Here is an 18,078-nt window from a genome sequence, read left to right on the forward strand (position 1 = left end):
CTAGTGCTTCTGTGGCTTTTTTCTTTTCTTTTTCTTTTTTTTTTTTTTGAGACAAGGTCTTGCTCTGTCACCCAGACTGGAATGCAGTGGCTTGATCATGGCTCACTGAAGCCTTGATCTCCCAGGATAAAGCGATCCTTCCACCTCAGCTTCTCCAATAGCTGAACCACAGGCGCATGCTGCCATACCCAGCCAATTTTAAAATTTTTTGTAGAGATCAGATCTTGCTATGTTGCCCAGTCTGGTCTTGAACTTCTGGCCTCAGGTGATCCTCCCACTTCGGCCTCCCAAAGTGCTGTGATTATAGGAATGAGCCACCATGTCTGGCCATTCTTTCCTTCCTTTTCTTTCTTTCTTTTCTTTTTTTTTTTTTTGAAATAGAGTCTCGCTTAGTCATCAGGCTGGAGTGCAGTGGCACCATCTCAGCTTACTGCAACGTCCGCCTCCCGGGTTCAAGTGATTCTCCTGCCTCAGCCTCCTGAGTAGCTGGGACTACAGGCACGCACCACCACGCCCAGCTAATTTTTGTATTTTTAGTAGAGACAGGGTTTCACCACGTTGGCCAGGATGGTCTGTATCTCTTGACCTCATGATCCGCCCGCCTCGGCCTCCCAACGTGCTGGGATTACAGGTGTGAACCACCATCCCAGTCTCCGCCTTTTTTTCCTTAATAACCCTTTCTTGTGGGAAATCTGTGTTGCTATCTAACCACCATCCTTCCTGCTAAGGGTCCAGCCAGTTTTCTCTCCTTTGATAGAATGTACTCAACACATTAATTTAATTTTTTTGTTTTCTTTTTCTTTTTTACTTTATATCAGCAGTCCAAACCTCACTAGCATTAATTAATTTTAATCAATGAGAATATGGAATAAAATTCTGTAGGCCACACAAAAGAAATGTGAGACTTGATCCCCACCTTCAGTAAGACACAGAAACTGGCCTACATGACCCAGAGAACATGGGTAAATAGGATTAAATGTAAGGACAAAATGGTCTTTGGGGTAGAGCATGGTGGCTCATGCCTGTAACCCCAGCACCTTGGGAGGCTTGAGCCCAGGAGTTTGAGACCAGCTTGGGCAACAAAGTGAGACTTCATCTAATTTATTTATTTTATTTTATGTTATGTTATGTTATTTTATATTTTAGTTTAGTTTAGTTTAGTTTTTGAGATGGAGTCTCGCCCTGTTGCCCAGGCTGGAGTGCAGTAGCACAATCTCAGCTCACTGGAACCTCTGCCTCCCGGATTCAAGCAATTCTCCTGCCTCAGCCTCCCGAGTAGCTGGGATTACAGGCGTGTGCCACCACAACTGGCTACTGTTTTTTGTATTTTTAGTAGAGATGGGGTTTTACCGTGTTAGCCAGGATGGTCTTGATCTCCTGACCTCACGATCCACCTGCCTCAGCCTCCCAAAGTGCTGGGATTACAGGCGTGAGCCACCACAGCCAGCCTATTTTATTTTATTGATTGATTGATTTGTTTGTTTGTTTATTTTGAGGCAGGGTCTTGCTCTGTCGTCCAAGCTGTAATACAGCAGCATGATCTTGGCTCACTGAAACTTCGAACTCCCAGGTTCAAGCGAGCCTCCCACTTCAGTTTCCTGAGTAGTTTGGTCTACAGGCATGCGCACCCTGCCTGGCTAATTTTTGTATTTTTTGTAGAGATGGGGTTTTGCCATGTTGACCAGGCTGGTGTCAAACTCCTGAGCTCAAGTGATCCGCCTACCTCGGCCTCTCAAAGTGCTGGGATTGCAGGCGTGTACCACCATGCCCAACCCTTATTTATTTATTTATTTATTTATTTATTTTTGAGATGGAGTCTCACTCTGTTGCTCAGGCTGGAATGCAATGGTGTGATCTCGGCTCACTGCAACCTCTGACTCCTGGGTTCAAGCGATTCTCCTGCCTCAGCCTCCTGAGTACCTGGGATTACAGGCGCACGCCACCACACCCAGCTAATTTTTGTATTTTTAGTAGAGACGGGGTTTCACCATGTTGGTCAGGCTGGTCTCAAACTCCTGACCTCGTGATCCGCCCACCTTGGCCTCCATTGCACTCCAGCCTGGGCAGCAAGAGCCAAACTCCATCTCAAAAAGAAAGAACGAAAAAAAGGTCTTTGGGACTCTGAGGGCTACAGAGATTGGGGAGAGAGGTCACTGTGAGTCCTTCTGTTGTTGTGGATCTAATCTCCAAGGGCTTTGCAGGCTCATCCTAGGTTTGGAGCTGGACAAACGTCTCTGCTCCTCCCCGGGACTACCCTGGCACTCCCCCTGCCAGGTCCCCTGCACTGTCTGATTTCCCCAGGGAGAGCAACTCAGAGGGGCTGGGACGGAGTCTGGGCCCCTTAGGACAGCTGGTTGATGAGGCCCCTCTGGGACTCAGGGCTGGACCCAGGCGTCCAGGAGGCAGGTGATACTGGAGTTGTGACAGTTGGTCCCCAGATTCCACACTCAGTGGCGCCAGCTCTGGTTTCGAGCTGGGGTGAGGGAGGGGGAGGGGCACCTGGTGCCAGCCAGGGGCTGGATGCTCTCTTGGGGCAGGGAGGGGGAGGCAGTAAACATGCCCTTCCTAGGTTGTTGAGGATTTTCTAATTGCCCTCCCTGTGCCAGGCACTGTGCTAGGTACTAACGGGATTCTGCAATGCAAGATGCAGTCTGGCACGGATGAATTGATGGCATATAGTATAGAATGTCAGAGCTGGACTAGAAGTTGAATGAATGAATGAGTAGGGAAATGAGTGAGTGAATAGTTCATCAATTATCTAATGCGCTCATTTTACAGAGGAGACTGAGGCCCAGAGAACCCGAGTCCGGTGACTGCCTTCTGCTTTCTGATCTGTCATGCTTCCTTTTTCAGGAAAGGGAAGAGAAAGGCAGAGAGAGGGGTGGGGAGGGACTTGACATTTCCCGAATGCATGTTTGGTGCCAGGCTCTGTGCTGGCCTTTTCAGACTTGATATAATTGTCTTCACAATTCTGTGAAGACGAACTTGGTGTCTCTGCTTCACATGAAGGGACCTGAGGTTCCGAGAGGTTAAATAACTTTCCTAGATCACAGAGCTGGTAAGTAGACTTCAATGCTCAAAACCAGAGCAATCTGGCTCCAGAGCGTGGGACCCCAGAGGTAGACAGTGATGCTCAGTGAGTGCTTGGAGGCTACAGAGGGTGGAGGGAGTGGTTCCTGGATGAAGTAGATCTGAAGGATGGGTGAGGTTCATTCGAAGGGAGAGAATTGGAGGGATGTCTGGAAGTTGGTGCTGGAGGTGCCCAGGGAGACTTGCTGGTTGAGCAAGTGGCCGGCTTGCATGGATCTTAGGGATCGGGTACGGGTTCAAAGAAGCATGTCTTTGAACATTGACCACCAGGTGGCGCCGCAGGCCAATTCCTAGAAGTGGCTCTAGCCTGAGCGTCCTCACTAGGGCCCAAGTGTGGCTTCTCTGCTCAGCCAGGGCTCCATGCTGGGCTTGCCTCCTCAGGTGTCATCTCCAGCTTCTCCTTGCCCCTGGCTTCTGGCATCCAACACATGGGGGACAATGATGCTACCAGTCTATTCCTGACTCGGGACGAACACCCAGGTAGCTGAGATCTGGGAATCCCCGTGGGTCTGAGCAGCTCCCCAGGTTACCCGGAGACCCCTCCAGTTGCCTAAACCTGGCTTCATGTCCAGCGCCCGTCTGAGTTTCTGGGAGACACTGTTCATGGGACAGGCTGAGGAGGAAACAGGCATTTGAGTCCAACTGACCTGGGTCTGAAGGGAAATAATATCTACCTTGTAAGGATTTAAAACATTTCATCCATGGCCGGGTGTGGTGGCTCATCCCTGTAATCCTAGCACTTTGGGAGGCCGAAGCAGGCAGATCACCTGAGGTGGGGAGTTAGAGACCAGCCTGACCAACATGGAGAAACCCCTTCTCTATGAAAAATACAAAATTAGCTGGGCATGGTGGCACATGCCTGTAATCCCAGCTACTCGGGAGGCCGAGGCAGGAGTATCTCTTGAACCCAGGAGGCAGAGGTTGCGGTGAGCCGAGATTGCACCACTGCACTCCAGCCTGGGCAACAAGAGTGAAACTCTGTCTCAAAAAAAAAAACAAAAAACAAAAAAAACTTTTCATCCAATAAATATCTATCAAATACATGGTATGTCAGAAACTATTCTAGGCCCTGGATACCCCAGAGAAAAAGATAGATAAGGTCCCTACTTGCACGGAGCTGATATTCTATGGGGGAGGGAGGCAGATAGTAGTCAAGTAGATAATGTACTTTCTGGTAGTGATCATCACTGCAAAGAAAAATAAACCAGGATATGGGGGCAGAAAGGTTTGAGGTGGCTAATTTAGAAAGGACAGTCATGCTATCTGGCCAGAACAACATAGAGAGACCCCATCTCTAAAAAAAAAAAATTTTTTTTTTTTGAGATGGAGTTTTGCTCTTCTTGCCCAGGCTGGAGTGCAGTGGCACGATTTTGGCTCACTGCAACCTTCGCCTCCTGGGTTCAAGCCATTCTCCTGCCTCAGCTTCCCCAGTAGCTGGGATTATGGGTATACATCACCACACCTGGCAAATATTTGTATTTTTAGTAGAGATGGTGTTTTGCCACCTTGATCAGGCTGGTCTTGAACTCCTGACCTCAGGTAATCTACCCACCTCGACCTCCCAAAGTGCTGGGATTACAGGCGTGAGCCACAGTGCCCAGCCAAAAACATATTTTTTAATTAGCCAGGTATGGTGAGGTGCTCTTGTAGTCTCAGCTACTTAGGAGGCTGAGATGGGAGGAGCACTTGAGTTCAAGGTTACAGTGAGCTGTGATCGTGCCACTGCACTCCAGACTGGGTGACGGAGCGAGATCCCATCACTATTCAAAAATTTACAAAAAGGCTGGGTGCAGTGGCTCCTGTCTGTAATCCAAGCACTTTGGGAGGCCGAGGCAGGTGGATCACTTGAGGTCGGGAGTTTGAGACCAGCCTAGCCAACATGGTGAAACCTCGTCTCTACGAAAAATATGAAAAATTAGCCGGGTATGGTGTCATGCACCTGTAATCCCAGCTATCAGGAGGCTGAGGCAGGAGAATTGCTTGAACCCGGGAGGTGGATGTTGCAGTGAGCCGAGATCACACTACTGCATTCCAGACTGGGGAACAGAATGAGACTTTGTCTTAAAATAAAATAAAATAATTAAAAAATGAAAGAAAGGATGGTCGTGTGAGAATTGATACCAGCATTGGTTAGCTGTTGTTACTCTTAGTCTGCTTCCTTTACTTCTGCCCCACTCCTTCCCCACACTCCCTTTCATCTGTCCTGAATTCTCTCCATGGTTTTGTCCAGCAGCCCCCAGGGAAAGCAGCTGCTGGTTTGGGAACTAGGAGCCCTGAATGTTTAGTGCTGGCTCTGCCCACAGCAGTCCAAACTGGCTCCTCTCCAGCTTCCGGTAAATGACATCACCATCCACCTGGTTGCTCCAGCCAGAAATCTGGAGCCTTCTATGATTCCTCCCTTTCCCCAAACGTCCTCCCATCCAGTCCATCAACAAGTCCTTTCAACTGTGGATCAAGACGTTTCCCAGGTCCATAACATTCTCACCTTTTGCTACCATCCTGATTCAAGCCATCCTCACCTCCTGCCTCTAATATCCTCTGCCTGCTCTGCCCCCACTCTTGCCTCCCCTGTCCCCTTCAGATCATTCTCCACATAGTGGCCAGATACTTATTTTTTATTTTTATTTTTTTGAGACAAAGTCTTGCTCTGTCACCCAGGATGGAGTGCAATGGTGTGACCTCGGCTCACTGCAAACTCCGCCTCCTGGATTTAAGCGATTCTTCTGCCTCTGCCTCGCGAGTAGCTAGGATTACAGGTGCCCGCCACCACGCCCAGCTAATTTTTTAGTAGAGACGGGGTTTCACCATGTTGGCCAGGCTGGTCTCAAACTCTTGACCTCAGGTGATCCCCCCGCCTCAGCCTCCCAAAGTGCTGGGATTATAGGCATGAGCCACCGCACCCAGCCCAGAGAGATCATTTTTTAAAAAATGAGATCACCATGAGGTCAGGAATTGAGACCATCCTGGCCAGCATGGTGAAACCTCACCTGAGACAGGAGAACTGCTTGAACCCGGGAGATGGAGGTTGCAGTGAGCCAAGATTGCGCGACTGCACTCCAGCCTGGTGACAGAGCAAAACTCTGTCTCAAAAAAAAAAAAAAAAAAAAAAGAGGCCAGGTGTGGTGGCTCACACCTGTAATCCCAATACTTTGGGAGGCCAAGGCAGGTGGATCACCTGAGGTCAGGAGTTTGAAACCAGCCTGGGCAACATGGCAAAACCCCATCTCTACAAAAAATACAAAAATTAGCTGGGTTTGGTGGTAGGTGCCTGTAATCCCAGCTACTTGGGAGGCTGAGGCAGGAGAATTCCTTGAAGTTGAGAGGTGGAGGTTGCAGTGAGCTGTGATTGCACCACTGCATTCCAGCTCTAGGCAACAGAGCGAGACTCCGTCTCAAAAAAAAAAAAAAAATGTTATCATGAAATGCTCCTGCTGAAAGCACCATCTTAGTTCCCCATTGCCATTAGATTCACACTCCTTAGTATGGCGATTATGTCCTTTCTTGTCCTGGCCAGCTCCTGCCCACCTCTCCAGCCCATCCTGCCCCTCTTTCCCATTCTGTACTCCAGCCACATGGACTTTCTTCTTTCTTTCTTTCTTTTTTTTTTTTTTTTGAGACGGAGGAGTCTTGCCGTGTTTATGCTGGAGTGCAGCGGTGCAATCTCGGCTCACTACAACTTCCACCTCCTGGGTTCAAGCAATTCTCCTGCCTCAGCCTCCCAAGTATCTAGGATTACAGATGCCTGCCACCACGTTCAGCTAATTTTTGTATTTTTTGTAGAGACAGGGTTTCACCATGTTGGCCAGGCTGGTTCGAACTCCTGACCTCAGGTGATCCACCCACCTTGGCCCCCCAAAGTGCTGGGATTACAGGTGTGAGCCACTGCGCCCAGCCCACATGGACTTTCTTTCAGGGTTTTGGTCTGTGCTATCATCATCTGCTATTCCCTAACCCTTCACCTGGTTAATGTTTGTTCATCTTGCAGGACTCAGTTTACATATCGATTTTTTTTTTTAGATAGGTTCTGGCTCTGTCACTCAGGCTAAAGTGCAGTGGCACAATCTTGGCTCACTGCACCCTCTGACTCCTGGATCAAGCCATCCTCTCACCTCAGCCTCCCAAGTAGCTGGGATTACAGGCGTGTGCCACCATGCTCAGCTAATTTTTGTAGTTTTTGTAGAGACAGAGTTTCTCTATATTGCCCAGGCTGATCTCAAACTTCTGAGCTCAAGTGATCTGCCAGCCTTGGCCTCCCAAAGTGCTGGGATTACTGGTGTGAACCACTGCACCCAGCTACATGTCACTTTTTCCTAGAAATCTCCCCTGGTCATTTCTGGGTATCCCTTACAATTCATTATGCTCTATTGTAACTGCATATTTACACTTCTGTTTCCCCAGTACACTGGAAGCTCTTTGAGAACAGGGACTGGATCTAGTCTACTCCTGTATTCTCAGCACCCAGCACAAAGTCGGTGCTTAATAAATGTTTGCCATTCAGAAACTGTGTATGCTCATCCACCCTTCCCTCTTGAACACCCTCTCCCTCGCCCATACATTGCCAAATATTCTACTTCTCCCCCTGCTTTTCTGGCATACCTTTCACTCCCACATCCAGCTCCGTCTCTCCTCTCCCCTTCCATCCCCACTCCCACACCTGGGCCCTCACAGCCTGCTCTCATCTGATCTCCAAGGGGCTCCTGTCTGCATGAGGTTTAGTATATCCTGTCACTGGGTTCCTCTATTCTCCAGCACCTGGTCTGGGGCTCGTACACAGCAGGAACTCAATAGTGCTGCTAACTCACTGATGTGACTTGGTGGATGGCTCAGAAGGGATCCCTAAGCATGCATACACCTCCTCTCAGTCACCGCTAGTAAAACAAGTCTATCATGAGAAGTATACATGGGTTGCATGCTCCTAGACAGGCCCTCTCCATCCTCTAGGGTTTTGCACACACTGTTCTCTCTGCTTCGAACCCTCTCTCTCATTTTGGCTATCTCCCACTCATCCTTCAGACCTGAGCTGAAGTGGAGGAGTCATATCCTCTTTTTCTGAGACAGAGTCTTGCTCTATCACCCAGGCTGGAGCGCAATGACATGATCTCGGCTCACTGCAACCTCCGCCTCCCGGGTTCAAGCGATTCTCCTGCCTCAACCTCCCGAGCAGCTGTGACTATGGGCTCACGCCACCATGCCCAGCTACCGACTAATTTTTGTATTTTTATTAGAGATGTGGTTGCACCATGTTGGCCAGGCTGGTCTTGAACTCCTGACCTCAGGTGATCAGCCCTCCTCAGCCTCCCAAAGTGATGGGATTACAGGCGTTAGCCATCGTGCCCAGCCAACTCCCAGTGCTTTCAAAGCCAGTTTGTGTATTTGTGTTACTCAGACCGATCGCTCTTCATGAATAAGGGATGTGTCTCTCCAAAACCTAGCATAGAGGAGGCATTCAATAAAAATTTGTTGAGTAAATGATTGACTGAATAAATGAAAGGAATAAAATGACCATGTGATACTGAACGAGTGACTCCCCCATCTCAGTTTCCTTTTCTCAAAAGAGTGGGAGGGTAGGAGAATGCGAACAGTGGTGTGCTGGTAAATGTTTAATAACCAGGGTGGAGAAAGTCCTGGTTTGTGGCAGTTGCCAATTTCCACTGGGTAAATTCTCTCACCGTGGTGGATTTCAGTGTGAACAGTGGGCTCTCACCAGCAGGTGCAAGCCCCTGCAGGTGGAGTAATTTGAGCCAGATGACCTCCAAGACACTTTCTTTTTTGAGACGGAATGTCACTCTTGTCACTCAGGCTGGAGTGCAGTGGCGCAATCTTGGCTCGCTGCAACCTCCGTCTCCTGGGTTCAAGCAATTCTCCTGCCTCAGCCTCCTGAGTAACTGGGATTACAGGCACCTGCCACCACACCCAGCTAATTTTTTTTTTTTTTGTATTTTTAGTAGAGACGGGGCCGGGCGCGGTGGCTCAAGCCTGTAATCCCAGCACTTTGGGAGGCGGAGACGGGCGGATCACGAGGTCAGGAGATCGAAACCATCCTGGCTAACACAGTGAAACCCCGTCTCTACTAAAAAAAAAAATACAAAAAACTAGCCGGACGAGGTGGCGAGCGCCTGTAGTCCCAGCTACTCGGGAGGCTGAGGCAGTAGAATGGCGTGAACCCGGGAGGCGGAGTTTGCAGTGAGCTGAGATCCGGCCACTGCACTCCAGTCTGGGCGACAGAGCGAGACTCTGCCTCAAAAAAAAAAAAACAAAAACAACAACAACAACAAAAAAAGTAGAGACGGGGTTTTGCCATGTTGGGCAGGCTGGTCTCGAGCTCCTGACCTCAGGTGATCCACCCGCCTTGGACTCCAAAAGTGCTGGAATTACAGGTGTGAGCCACTGCGCCCAGCATCCAAGACACTTCTAATGCCAACATCCTTGTACTAGGCCCTCTTCCAGCTCCCCCAGGAGTCTGAGGTTAGAGGTCAGACTGCCCCCCACTCTGTTACCTCCCCACACTTCTAACTAATTCTTGTGTTCAGTCCCAGAACCTGGAGAGTTACACTCAGGCTGCCTGGTTCAACTTATTGCCCATATCCTAGAGGGACTTGTGTGCCCTTCCAGGTGGGTAACTGTACATGTCTCTCCCAGGCAGCCTTCACAGACTACTCAGGGGCTATGGATTGGCTCCAGCCCTGGCACTGAGACTTGAGCAGAGGCGTGATCTACTCTGGCCTCCTGTGTTTCTGCTCCCCACCTTCCCACACTGCCCAGGGCTCCCTGAGAGTGATGCTGAGTCTAGTCTGAGCTTTTACGTTGCTTTGCTTTTGACCTCTGACCCAACACATGCCTCCTTTCCCTCGGAATTCTTGATTTTCTCCCTGGCTTTTCTCCACCTTCCTGGGTGTTCCTTTTTGGTCTTCTTTACCCATCTCTCCTCCTGTGTCTACACAGCCAGGGGCTCCCCACTCCGTTTCCTCTGCCTGGAACACACTTGCTTCTCCCCTTCTGCCTGGCTATTCAAGCAGGATCCTGTAGGTGGGTGGCAGTGCACTGTGTAGTACCTGTGAGCCCTATGCAAATTGCTGCACGTCTCTGAACCTGTTTTCCCATCTATAAAGTGAAGCTAATAGTAGCAGTTACCTCATGGGATTGTTGTGCAGTTAGTGGGAAGAGACATGTAAAGTACTGACATACTGTCTAGTACACAGAAAGTGCTTAATAAATGTTGGTGATTATTATCCAGGACTCAGCTTAATCATGGCTCAGAAGGGATCCCTAAGCATGCATTCACCTCCTCTCAGTCACCGCTAGTAAAACAAGTCTATCATACTGTCCTCAGGCAGGACTACCACACAACCGCAGACTGGGTTAGGTGCCGGGTTCTCTGCACCCCAGCGTTTGGAGGCACTCATCACACATTAATTACTTTTTCCATGAAGTTGAAAGCTGTCTTTGGCACCCAGATGGCACTGAGTAAATATCTGTGAATGAATAATATGGACGACCGTCTCCTCTGGAAGTACACAGCCAGGGCCTCCTGCCACTCAGGACTAGCCTGGACGCATCCACAGGGAAGGAGAAGGTGGGGCTGGTCTCCACTGGGCCAGCAGGTGGCGCCAGCGCCTGTCGGTCTCTCCCTGTGGCCACCTCCCTTAGCTTGCTCATCTCATGCCTGGGCGCTGAGGATTCTCTGCTGGGGCGGGAGAGATGGGGTCCTGAGGCCCGGGTGAAGTTCCAGGCCCTGGGGCTCGGGGGTAGACTCTCGCTCACCCCTCCCAGAAAGATGTTTTCCTAGGAGATGTCCAGCCTAACATGGCAGGGAAGGAAGTGGTGGCCACCAGGGAAAGGGACTGGCCTGAGGGGTTGGGGGTCCTGATGAGGCTGCTATTCTCTTGAGGACATGAAATGAGAGGCGGTGAAGTCAGTCAATGAGTCAAAAAGCTGAGATCTAGGAACCAGACACAATGTGGGAGAAGCTGCGGTGAAATCAATCAGCGAGAGAGGAAGGGGAGGCCCGGTTTCCATGACAATGGTAGTGTTTGTGGCAAGCTGGGGACTCCTGGGTCCCCAGGGCCCCAGAGCAGTGATTCACCACAGGAAAGGGAAGGCTGCAGAGGGACCTGGTGCTGGGGACCGGATGCCTTATAGCTCCTTCTCGCTGCTGAGCATGCATTCCCCCAGCCCAGGCCGTGGATCTCTGCCAGGTACTGGCAGGGAAACTGAGGGATGGCAGAACTGAGCCCCAGTAAGGGGCAGGTGCTTTGCTCCACGCTGTACATGCACACATCACTTATTGCTCACAACAGCCCTATGGAATGACTGTTATCCCTGTTCTATCAAAGAGGAAACTCTCAGCCTGGCCCATGGTGCCATGGGCAGGACATGAGTGGCAGAGCCAGGATTGGAACCCAGGCTAGCCTGACTCTTTACCATGCTTGGGAAGGCCCAGAAAGCAGAAAAGGAAGAGCAGGAGCATGGGAGTTAGAGGATGGTTCAGACCCCAGAGGAGATGGACCCCAAGTCCTGCCTTGCCCTGTGTGAACCCAACACTGATGAGGGAAGCTGGCAAACTGCATGGCCTAATATGGGCCAGAACCTGGGCAGCCAGCCTACCTCTCACTCTCCTCCAAACCCAAGAGAGTAGGCCCTGGTTCCACTCCATCCAACTGGATGGCGGCTCCCCCACCATTTTCTCTCTGCCCTGGTCCTAGGGGCAGGGGTGCATGTGCGTGTGTGTGTGTGATCATCATGTCTACACCACCCACCACCATCACCCCATCCTCCAGCTTCTGCTATAACCTGGGAGTTCCCAGCGTCTCTTAGTCCCTGTCAGGATAGTTTCATTCTTGTTCAGCTTTGGGGCCCACACAATTTCCGTACAAGAGGGGTATGCTCATCTCACCCCGGGCCTTGATAGCATGCAAGAGGGTAGTTTAGGCCCTCGTCATCTATTCCCTTGTAGTAGAAGGGATGGAGGTTGGAAAGACCTTAGAAATCTTCCAGTCTGGTTCTCTTGTTTTTTTGAAGGTGTGAAAACCGAGGATCATAGAAGGGGAGCAATTTTTCCGAGGTCACAGAGCAAGTGAATGGAAGAGTGAACTAGATTCCCTGTCCGCAGACTTCAGGCTCTATAATCCCAGAAAGGACTTCTTGAATTTGGCATTGAGTTCTCGGGATGGGAGTCAGGTAGATGAACAGATGGAGTGAGACAGATGAAATGGGATAACCTAGCATAAAACGCCATGTGAAAAGAAGGTACACAACTCATGGCCCAACTGTCTACCATGTTACATAGGAATAACTGAGGTGAGATCATGGGAAGGACTTCTCACATATGTAGGTTAGGAGTACAAGATCTGTGATCAAAATGGGCTGCGTGATCCCAGACAAATCACTTACCTTTTCTGAGCCCCAGTGATAACTCAGGATACCCTACCTGCAGGCTTGTAGGGAGATGGAGGGGGCGGTGGGGGAGTACTTGTGAACTGTGGGGTGACATGAATGTTGTCAGTTGTCAGGGAAGGCAAGTCACGTCTAGTGGGACTGAGAGATAGAGCTACCCTGCAGTGCAAAGGTAAGGGGTAAGCCAAGATGCTCACACCTCCCACCCCCATCCTTGGGAGAGAAAGGGAGGAACATAAACTTCCAGTATGCTTGATACAAGCAACAGTTCTCCTCCCTGGGGGTGGGCAGCAGGTTCCTGTAGACCCCTGGGGTGCCCAGAGGCTGTGGGAAGCTGAGCAGTAATTAGCTCTGGCTTTCTAATCGGGCTTAATTGCCTCCTTGTGATGGGCAATTAGGAGGCTGCATCAATTAGCACAGGGAGGTGACAACTCAGCTGGGGCTGGTCAGGGCTCCCCTTTGGCAGGGAGGCAGGCAGGCAAAGGCTTCCCCACTGTCAGCCCCTTCCTCCCCTTTGAAGGAGAGGGCCCCGGAGCCCTCTCCTTAGCAATTAGGCCTTAGCTCCTTAGCTCCTAGGAGCTACTAGGCTTCTAGGCCTGGATTGTGGCTTTTCTGACCTTGGTTTACCCACTTTCACTGACTCTCTGACGTTTCTGCCCAGAGGAGACTTACATTCTGGGCCTAGCTCCACCACTGGCTCCTTTGCAACTTTGGGGTTGACAGCTATGGAGTCCAGGTTGAGAATGTGGACTTTGAAGCTAGGTCTCTAGGGTTTGAATCCCAGCTTCACCATTTATTAATTGTGCAACATTGGACGCTGCGTGCTTTGTTTTCTTACCTGTAAAATGGAACTGATAATAAAAGTTCCATCCTAGCTACGCATGAGGCTGAGGCAGGAGGATTGCTTGAGCCCAGGAGTTTAAGGCTGCAGTAAGGGACAACAGAGTAAGACCCCATTTCTATTTTTTTTTTTTTTTTTTTTTTTGGAGATGGAGTCTCGCTCTGTCGCCCAGGCTGGAGTGCAGTGGCCGGATCTCAGCTCACTGCAAGCTCTGCCTCCCGGGTTCACGCCATTCTCCTGCCTCAGCCTCCCAAGTAGCTGGGACTACAGGCGCCAGCCACCTCGCCCGGCTAGCTTTTTGTATTTTTTAGTAGAGACGGGGTTTCACCGTGTTAGCCAGGATGATCTCGAACTCCTGACCTCGTGATCCGCCCGTCTCGGCCTCCCAAAGTGCTGGGATTACAGGCTTGAGCCACCGCGCCCGGCCTAAGACCCCATTTCTAAAAAATAATTTAGGCTAGGCACAGTGGCTCACGCCTGTAATCACAGCACTTTGGGAGGCTGAGGAGGTGGATCACCTGAGCTTGGGAGTTCAAGACCAGCCTGGCCAACATGGCAAAAACCCTACGGGCTCCACTGAAAATACAGAAATTAGCCAGGCATAGTGCTGTAATCTCAGCTACTCAGGAGGCTGAGGCAGAATTGCTTGAGCTCAGGAGGCAGAGGCTGCAGTGAGCTGAGATCGTGCCACTGCACTCCAGCTTGGGTGACAAAAAAAAAAAAAAAAAGAAAGAAAAAGAAAAATGCCCATGTGTCATCTCAGATCAATTACTGAATCAAAATATCCAAGACTTTGGGCATTGACAGTTTTGAAAGCCCCCTTCCTCCAAGCAATGTTGATGCCCAGTGAGGGCTGAGATCACTGGATGAATGGTCTGGAAGGGCTCCATCCAGCCTGGCACAGCACCTCCCTGTCACATACCACCCAGGACCCCTCTGCATAGCCCTGGAGGTGCTACTTTGGAATAGAGCTCATTACCACCAGTGTGGCTGGAAGCAGGTCCCTCCCCACTTTTAGAGGGAGTTCTCCTCTATAAAATGAGAATAATGACCTTGCCATGCTCACCTCCCAGGGCTGCCCAGACATAATGTTTACTAGTGGTAGGACCTGCTTTAAAGGGAGGCAATTATATTGTTTCTTCCCTTGATAAACTTTTATTGAGGCCTAGCGCATACCCCATCTCCTTTACACATGATGACTATGGAGTTAATAATTTCCTGGAGGGACCTGTCATGAACCATCAGACAAGTTAGGTCATAGGGCCAACCCCCTTTTATAGCTCCTGCTGGTTATGAAATGAGCCAAGGAATGGAAAGAGCCTAGAACAGGTCCTGACACATGGTGAGTGCTCTGTAAACAGTAGCTCTCCTTAACTATTGTTAGTGTGACTGTGCCCCAGGCTAGGTTGGAGAGAGGCCTGGTTGCAGCGCACACCGGGAGCTCAGCACACAGGGAGCTCAGACAAAGGGAGTCAGTGAAGGTGGGGCCTGCAGGAGGAAGGGGAGCTTAGAATGAGGTGCTGAGGAGTAAGCTGTGTGGGAAGAGTAGAGGAAGGAGTAGAGCACGTTGAGGGTACTGGTTGGTAATGGGGCTATAATGAGGATACTCTACTCAAACATGTATTGAGAACCTTCTGTGCACCAGGCACTGTGCCAGGTGCTGGCAGAGCACCAGATCCACCCAGCCTCTACCCTCGAGGAGTCCCTCTAATGGGGGAAGACACACATACACAGACAATGTCACAGACAGTGTGACAAGGGATATTGGTGGCGAGTGGGGTGCTTCATCCAGACTTAGTGGCACTTTTAGCTGAGCCTGGATGATGAGTAGGAGTTGATCAGAAGGTAAAGTAAGTGCCATGTCTGGAAAAGTTAGTCAGGAAGCAATGAGAGAGACTGAGATTGCTGCAATTTAGATAAGGCTAGAGATGCAAGCAGAGTCTGGGTCGCGGAGGGCTTTACAAATCAGGTCAAGGAATTTGGACTTATCCTAAATACAGTGTGGAGCCACTGTTAGTTTAAAGTCTTCTGGAAACAAAATGAGGCTTTCGTTTTGAAAAGGTCACTGTGAGCTGGGCGTGGCAGCTCATGCCTGTAATCCCAGCACTTTCAGGAGGTCAAGGTGGGAGGATCTCTTTGAGCCCAGCAGTTCGAGAACAGCCTGGGCAACAAAGTAAGACCCCATCTCTACAAAAAATAAAAAATAAAAAAAATTAGTTGGGTGCGGTTGCATGAACCTGGTCCCAGCTACTCAGGAGGCTGAGGCAGGAGGATCACTTGAGCCCAGGAATTTTGGGTTGCAGTGAGCTATGATTGCACCAATGCACTCCAGCCTGCTGGATGACAAAGCAGGATCCTGGCTCAAAAGGAGGGAGGGAAGGATGGGGGGGGGGAGGGGGGGGAGGGAGGGAGGGAGGGAGGGAATCACTGTGGGGAGGAGAAACGATGGGAGCAGAGGCAAGGGTGGAGGCAGAGAGACTGGTTGGGAGGCTGCTGCAGTTACCCAGGAAGGAAGGGAGGGAGGGAGGGAGGGAATCACTATAGTTTATAGAGGAGAAAGGACAGGAGCAGAGGGAAGGGTGGAGGCAGAGAGACTGGTTGGGAGGCTGCTGCAGTTACCTAGGTGGGGGTTGGTGGTGAGCAAACCAGAGAGCCGGAGGTAGTATATAGAACAGATAACAATTCTGGAGGTAGGAACCACAAGGACTTGGGGGCTCATTGGCCAAGGGAGATGGAGGAGGAGAGGCTGAGGAAGGAGGAGCATAGTGGAGCTGTGTGTTGGGAGACATGAACTCCATCTGAGATATTCAAGCAGTGATGATGAGTTATGGATGCTTAGGAATCACTCCTGGCCTGGGAATACTTGGGGTCCTCTTCTAAGAATTCTCAAGAGTGGAAGGCCACTCACCCTTGGCCCAATGCCAAGCCCTCACCTTCCCTGGCCTCTCTGGGACAGGCTGGGAATTCCTGGCTCAGAAACACCCTGTTGGGGCAGGCTGGCCTTGATGCTCCCCAGCCTGAAGGGAGGAACGTGCCTGTGCACCTGCTCCGTGATACACGGGGGCGGGACAGTGGGGTGGAGGTGAGTGAATTCGGGGTGTTCCTCAATTCCTCCATCCTGGACTTCTAGCCTCAGCTGTGGCCCCATGAATGGATTCTGAGTAAGAGGCCAGAAAGCAAGTTCTCTGGGCCTGGGCTACAGAGGGCAGCAAGGTGCAGTTGATATACCCCAGACACCCAGGCAGGGCAAGCGCACCCAGGTTTCAGTCCTGGTTCTGTCACCTCTGGTTAGAAGCCTGGGAGCACTCAAGGGCTCATTCTTGCCTTAAAACTGGGTCTTCAAGACGGTTTGGTTTAGGTGGTGTGAATGAACCCTTCAGTCTCCACCCTCGAGAGAGCTGAATTTTCCCCCACCCGACGTGTTCCACAGTGGGCAGAACGCCACAGCCCGGTCAGCCCTGGCCCACCCAGTGCTCATCTCCATTTCCAGCCCCTCCCGGGCGCCTCTGGCCTCCTGCAGCCGGCTCTTTGTGCTCCCTCATTAAGCTTTGGTTGCTGTGGGAATGTGACTTGAATTAACTCTTGGGAGAAAAATCACAGAAACCAGGAAAGGGGGGCCATAGGGAGGGGGCAGTGAGTCACGTTTCCATGTGTATTTTTCAAACTTTCCGATGGGAGTTTGGAAAACAACAGTCTTCTGGTTGCCAGCTTAGCCCCGGCTCTCCAAGGGTCCCACATGCCGTTTCTATAGGTCTTCCAGTAACTGCTGCGCCCCGGCCCACCCTTCGGATCTGCCTTATTTCCTGGGATCCCTTCCCACTTCTCCCTGGGGACTTGTGCTGTTGCAGAGGCACTGAGAAGTCCCTCCTTGTGGTGCAGCTTCTGTCTCTCCCCTGGTTTCATTTCACAGCCAAGCCCTCATCTATCCTTGCCTCAAGGTGGACCCATGGGTGCTGCAGCTGAGCTGGAGACTTTGTCCCTGCAGCTGCTCTGGCCAACCCTCCCACCCTGGAGAACCTCCATAGGCACTAGGAAGCCCTGGGCTCTAGGAACCTCCTTCCCACCCCCGCAGCTTCTGCTTTGTGTCCTCCCTACCAGTCCTTCCCGCCCATCTCTGCAGCCCAATTTCCAGAGGGCCTGTGGCTGAGGATGAGAAGCCAGCGATCAATCCCCAGGGAGAAGCCTTGCAGAGGAGGGTCCTCACCCTAATGAGGCCACCAAGGAAGAGGATCCCCAGTATACCCCTCTTGTGTGCTGGGCCCTCACACTTCCTCTGTCTGGGACTCCTCTAACAGCCGTGGGGAGGGTGCCAGGATCCCCATTTTGCATAGAGTAGCTGAGGCTCAGCCAGGAAAATGGGTGGGAACCTTGAGGATGGTGGGCAGACGGTGGCCCCCTTGAGGAGGAGATGGGAGGGCAGCACATACCCCTAGCCAACCCCTCTTTGCAAGCCCTGATTGGGGCAGGGAAGACGAAGGGGTCCTGGACTAGCTCTCCTCTGTCCCCTCTCCGGGGGCTGCCCCCTCCCAGTTTCTGACTAATCCTTTCCATCAGCAGTGGCACATCCTGCCCCTGCTGTGCCTGTGCCAGCAACAGCCCACATCACAGGGCCACATCTGGCTTCATTTGAACATACCCCACCCTCCCCCTTCTTTATCCCTCAAGGCCCTCCACTGCGCAAGGACTGGAGTAGGGAGTGGTCCTCTGGAGCCCCTTCTCTGGCTCCACCAGTCCTGCTTCCCTGCCCCTTCGAG

The 18,078-nt window shown here is 51.2% G+C and overlaps 1 protein-coding gene across 1 annotated transcript in view; it reads left to right on the top strand.

Moving 5' to 3' along the window:
* The window catches only part of LMNA (lamin A/C), a 51,433-nt gene that overhangs the window by 5,259 nt on the left and 28,096 nt on the right, over window positions 1–18,078 (top strand). Inside the window, exon 3 of the mRNA XM_026449511.2 lies at window positions 2,947–3,058. The gene's annotated coding sequence lies outside the window, so the exon portion shown is untranslated. The remainder of the gene's footprint in view (window positions 1–2,946; window positions 3,059–18,078) is intronic.

The sequence above is a fragment of the Piliocolobus tephrosceles genome, chromosome 1, assembly GCF_002776525.5.
Source record: "Piliocolobus tephrosceles isolate RC106 chromosome 1, ASM277652v3, whole genome shotgun sequence".
NCBI lineage: Eukaryota > Metazoa > Chordata > Mammalia > Primates > Cercopithecidae > Piliocolobus > Piliocolobus tephrosceles.